Source organism: Branchiostoma lanceolatum, chromosome 8, assembly GCF_035083965.1.
Source record: "Branchiostoma lanceolatum isolate klBraLanc5 chromosome 8, klBraLanc5.hap2, whole genome shotgun sequence".
Taxonomy (NCBI): domain Eukaryota; kingdom Metazoa; phylum Chordata; class Leptocardii; order Amphioxiformes; family Branchiostomatidae; genus Branchiostoma; species Branchiostoma lanceolatum.
Window position 1 is genome coordinate 20,480,525 of NC_089729.1, and position 5,000 is coordinate 20,485,524.

The window sequence follows — 5,000 nt, forward strand, 5'->3', positions numbered from 1 at the left end:
TTCGGCGCTGGGCTTTTCCCGCTTCACTCGCCGTTACTGAGGGAATCCTTGTTAGTTTCTTTTCCTCCGCTTAGTAATATGCTTAAATTCGGCGGGTCGTCTCGCCTGAGCTGAGGTCGAGGAGTGGAGTGAGCAGCAAGCGCTGCTCTTGGGCGGCCGTCCCGTTTGTTTGTTGCAAACGGACGGGCTCGCCGCCTGCCGACGCCCTTCGCAGTCTCGCTCGCCGGGGAGAGATCAGCTCGATTGTCCGGGTTGCGATTCGGACGGCGGGGATGCGCCAAGCCGGGTCGGGGTCGCGAGGAGAAACTCCCCGCGGTCCGCCCGAGCGAGGCGCCGCCAGCCCGAGAAGCAAATCGGGTTTGGACGCGAGCGTCTCCGCCGGAGGGAACTGTGAAAATCTGTCCTTCGGGGGACGAAGCTTCTACCGATCGCCGTGTAAAGCCGCCAGCTTCGACAGAGACCCCCAGCCGCGCGCCGCGACCGCAGTCTCTTTCTCTGCGCCCGAGGGCGAGATGAGAGATGGAGCGGCGCGACGCGATTGAAGGTAAAACCGACCCTCAGCCAGACGTGGCCCCGGGACGGACCCGGGGCCGCAGAGTGCGTTCGAAGAGTCGATGATCAATGTGTCCTGCAATTCACATTACTTCTCGCAGCTGGCTGCGTTCTTCATCGACACACGAGCCGAGTGATCCACCGCTAAGAGTTGTCGTTTTTCTTTTTCGTTTCGCATCGAAAGCTTGTCTTTGCCTCTCGGCACCGTCGTTTCAGAGACGGGAAGAAGGCGCCCTTCGGAGTGAAGGACGGCGAACGAGCGGAAGGGCTGGGGGTCGCTCCGCGAACCGGGACCCGCCGCGAAGACCGCTGCGCCCCCTCGACAAAACCCGGCCGGGAAATTAGAGCCGAGGGGTCGATTGCGCCCGCCCTTCTCTTGAAGACCTCGGGGAGTGGAGCAGTCGGTCGAGACCGCCGGTGGCTGGCCGGCGGCGACCGAGAGCAGTCCTCCCCTCTGCCCAAAGGAGGCCTTGGACCGCGGGACGCCCGCTCGAAGTCCGACGCTTAAGGACAGGTCACTCGTCCGCAAGATGGATTGCATCGAGTCAGAGACCGAAACGCCGCGCCGGGGTGCCGGGGAGGAGCCGTCTCACCTAGGCCCCGCCGTGAGACTAGCAACTCAACCCCATTCCGCGCAAACCCACGACGCGACGCCCCTCCGCCAGGATATAGGTGCCCCCACTTGCGCTCGCCCGCCCAAGACTTTTCGCCGGGAGGACCTGACTCAGTCCTCGACCAGGCTACTCGGGGCGGCTCGCTGGTTTAGCAGGGTATAGGGAACGACGGGCTCACACTGAAGGCGCCCGACCAACGTTCCAAGGGGGCTGCCGGGTCCCGCCGCCAAGCGGGTCGGCATGGGCGCTCCTGGCTCTCCGCCCGCGCTCCTCCGCGAAGGAGGAGCGATTGGCGCGAGAGCAACCGTCGGAGCGCCACCTTGTCGAGGCGGTAAGGAAGAGTGAGGGTCGGAGCGGGAGGCCGGGGGCACCAGAGCCCGCTCCTTGCCACGAGTTTGGTGTGAAGTCGACGACGCGAGCGCCTCGCTTCTTCGTTTCGGTAATGATCCTTCCGCAGGTTCACCTACGGAAACCTTGTTACGACTTTTACTTCCTCTAAATGGTCAAGTTTGATCGGCTTCTCGGCGCTCCTCCAGACCGTTGCCGGCCCGAGAGGGGCCGATCGACTGGCCTCACTAAACCATTCAATCGGTAGTAGCGACGGGCGGTGTGTACAAAGGGCAGGGACGTAATCAACGCGCGCTGATGACACGCATCTACTGGGAATTCCTCGTTCATGGGAGATAATTGCAATCCCCGATCCCTAGCACGAAGGCGGTTCAGCAGGTTACCCGCACCTTTCGGCGAAGGCGAAAGACTCGCTGATGCCTTCATTGTAGCGCGCGTGCGGCCCCGGACATCTAAGGGCATCACAGACCTGTTATTGCTCCATCTCGTCCGGCTTACTGCCGGCTGTCCCTCTAAGAAGTTGCGGCCGATCGCGCGGGATCGCCGAACTAGTTAGCATGCCAGAGTCTCGTTCGTTATCGGGATTAGCCAGACAAATCGCTCCACCAACTAAGAACGGCCATGCACCACCACCCACAGAATCAAGAAAGAGCTCTCAATCTGTCAATCCTTACTGTGTCCGGGCCGGGTGAGTTTCCCCGTGTTGAGTCAAATTAAGCCGCAGGCTCCACTCCTGGTGGTGCCCTTCCGTCAATTCCTTTAAGTTCCAGCTTTGCAACCATACTTCCCCCGGAACCCGAAAACTCAGGTTTCCCGGGAGCTGCCCATCGGGTCATCGAAGTAACGCCGGCGGATCGCTGGTTGGCATCGTTTATGGTTGTGACTAGGGCGGTATCTGATCGCCTTCGCGCCCACAACTTTCGTTCTTGATCAATGAAAACATTCTTGGCAAATGCTTTCGCAGTGGTTCGTCTTGCGGCGATCCAAGAATTTCACCTCTCCCGCCGCAATACGAATGCCCCCGTCCGTCCCTCTTGATCATTACCTCACGTTCCGAAAACCAACGAAATAGAACCGAGGTCCTATTCCATTATTCCATGCACCACTATTCAGGCGCCAGGCCTGCTTTGAACACTCTAATTTTTTCAAAGTAAACGCTCCGGCACCCCGAGGCACTCAGTTAAGAGCACCAAGGAGAATCCGGCGGGGAGGGCCGGGACGAGCAGTGACACGCCTCGCGGCGGACCGCAAGCCCGGTCCCAAGATCCAACTACGAGCTTTTTAACCGCAACAACTTTAATATACGCTATTGGAGCTGGAATTACCGCGGCTGCTGGCACCAGACTTGCCCTCCAATAGATCCTCGTTAAAGGATTTAAAGTGTACCCATTCCAATTACGGGGCCTCGAAAGAGTCCCGTATTGTTATTTTTCGTCACTACCTCCCCGAGTCGGGAGTGGGTAATTTGCGCGCCTGCTGCCTTCCTTGGATGTGGTAGCCGTTTCTCAGGCTCCCTCTCCGGAACCGAACCCTGATTCCCCGTCACCCGTTGCCACCATGGTAGGCACAGAACCTACCATCGAAAGTTGATAGGGCAGACATTCGAATGATCTGTCGCCGGTGCGAAGACCGTGCGATCGGCTGGGTTATCCAGAGTCACCAAAGGGACCGGGGCGAACCCCGGGTCGGTCTTGGTCTGATAAATGCACGCCAGACCGTGAGGTCGGCGCTTCTTCCGCATGTATTAGCTCTAGAATTACCACAGTTATCCATGTAGGATGTGACGATCAAAGGAACCATAACTGATTTAATGAGCCATTCGCAGTTTCACTGGGACAGTTTAAACTTGCACGTGCATGGCTTAATCTTTGAGACAAGCATATGACTACTGGCAGGATCAACCAGGTAGCGAGGACGCCGAGGCGGCGAAAGAGCGGTCGCCGCCGGGAGAGGACCGCCGCGGCCGCGGGGCAGCGCGGGAAGACCCGCAACTGCCGCCGCCGCCACACGGTCCCGCTCGACCGGAGCGCCGAGCGCCGCCGAGTCCGTCGCTGCCGTGAGGTGGGAACGCGCCGTGGAGATGGCCGCGAACCCTCGGGAGCCTGAGCGCAGAACTCCCGGCCACACCTGACCGTTGCTTCCCTTCAACGCCCGAGCCGTCCCGTCAGGAACGGTCCCGCACTCTCACGACCGGACGCGTCCGCCGGCAAGGCGGACGGCCGGGTCTCGAACCGCCGAGTCCGCAAGGCGTACTCGCACGCAGACGGAAGGGGCGAGCCGTCGCCGTTGGGTCCGCCGCCGCAGCGGCGGGACCCGGGCTGCCCTCCGCGGAGGGCCTGCCCCGGCGCTGGTTCCGGACGCCCGTCGGCACGCCCGTCCTCGCCCGCAGGAGCGGAGGAGCGGGCGCCTTCCAAGCCGGTTGTCGACCTCCGGCTGCCCTCGCGGGGAGTGGCAGCCTGGTCGGCGGGGTAGCAAAACGACTGGCGAGAGAGTGTGCGATTGCTCGCCGTCGATTCCCGAGCTAGTCAAAAAACGACCACTCTCTCAAGGTAGGTTGAGCGACCCACGACATGGTCAGACACCCTACAGAGCACTTTTTTGAAAAACCACCGCAAGTCGGCCACGGGGTAGGCTTCGGGGGCAACGGGAGACCGGCCCCGCCGGCCGGGGGAGACCCGTCCCGGTCGACCCCGTTGCTCGGCCGCCCGCTCCACCCCCGCCTCCCCGGGCCCCGCCCCACACCGGACGGACCCTGCTCGCTCGCCCGGCGGGCCCGGGGCGCCCTCCGGGGCGGTCGGAGTCGGGCGGGGCGGGGCGCTCACTCCCCCCGCCGACACCCGCCCAGGCGCCCGGTGCCAAGTCCGATGGAGCCGGCCGACGGGGCAAAGTCACCGGACGACCCCGTCTTTTCTCCACGCAGGGGTCTGGCCCGTGCCGCGCCGGCCCCGTCCGCACCCTCCCGGACCCGCTGGCCCCCAGCCGCCGTCCGCTACGGGCTCTGGAAGAGTTGCCTAGTCAAAAAACGACCACTCCTCTCAAGGTAGGATCGGCGACCTACACCTTGGTCAGACACCCTGGCGAAATCCGAAAGTCGGGGCAGGCCGGAAAGTCGCATGCCGTCGTGTAGCAGGCGGCCTCGGGAGCGGGGAAACACCAAACGCGGTCCGCCCGGCGGCTTCCTTCGGCCGTCAGCGCCGGCCGACCCGGCCGCCAATGCTTAAGAGATGGTGGGCTACATAGGAGCGACCTGAAGAGTCGGGCTTTGTCACAGGATCGGAGTGAGTCCCCGCAGCTCTTGCGGCCCTTCTCGCGAAATCGGAGTGAGTCACCAAAGCTCTTGCGGGCTTTCTCCAAAGATCGGAGTCAGCGACGGAAGGTCTTGACGGGCTTTCTCCAAGGATCGGATGTCAGCGACCGAAGGTCTTAACGGGCTTTCTCCAAGGATCGGAGTCAGCGACCGAAGGTCTTAACGGGCTTTCTCGCAGG

The 5,000-nt window shown here is 62.4% G+C and overlaps 3 non-coding genes across 3 annotated transcripts in view; all 3 read right to left on the reverse strand.

Annotated features, from left to right (window-relative positions):
• Positions 1–119, reverse strand: part of LOC136441072 (large subunit ribosomal RNA) — a 3,892-nt gene extending 3,773 nt beyond the window's left edge. The window contains exon 1 of the ribosomal RNA XR_010756792.1: positions 1–119. This exon is cut by the window's left edge and continues 3,773 nt beyond it. This is a non-coding gene — a ribosomal RNA (large subunit ribosomal RNA).
• Positions 120–551: 432 nt separating this feature from the next.
• On the reverse strand, positions 552–705 carry LOC136441106 (5.8S ribosomal RNA). The gene has a single exon (XR_010756824.1). It is a non-coding gene; the product is annotated as a 5.8S ribosomal RNA (ribosomal RNA).
• A 901-nt stretch (positions 706–1,606) lies between these two features.
• On the reverse strand, positions 1,607–3,422 carry LOC136441036 (small subunit ribosomal RNA). The gene has a single exon (XR_010756757.1). It is a non-coding gene; the product is annotated as a small subunit ribosomal RNA (ribosomal RNA).
• Between the last annotated feature and the right edge of the window lie 1,578 nt (positions 3,423–5,000).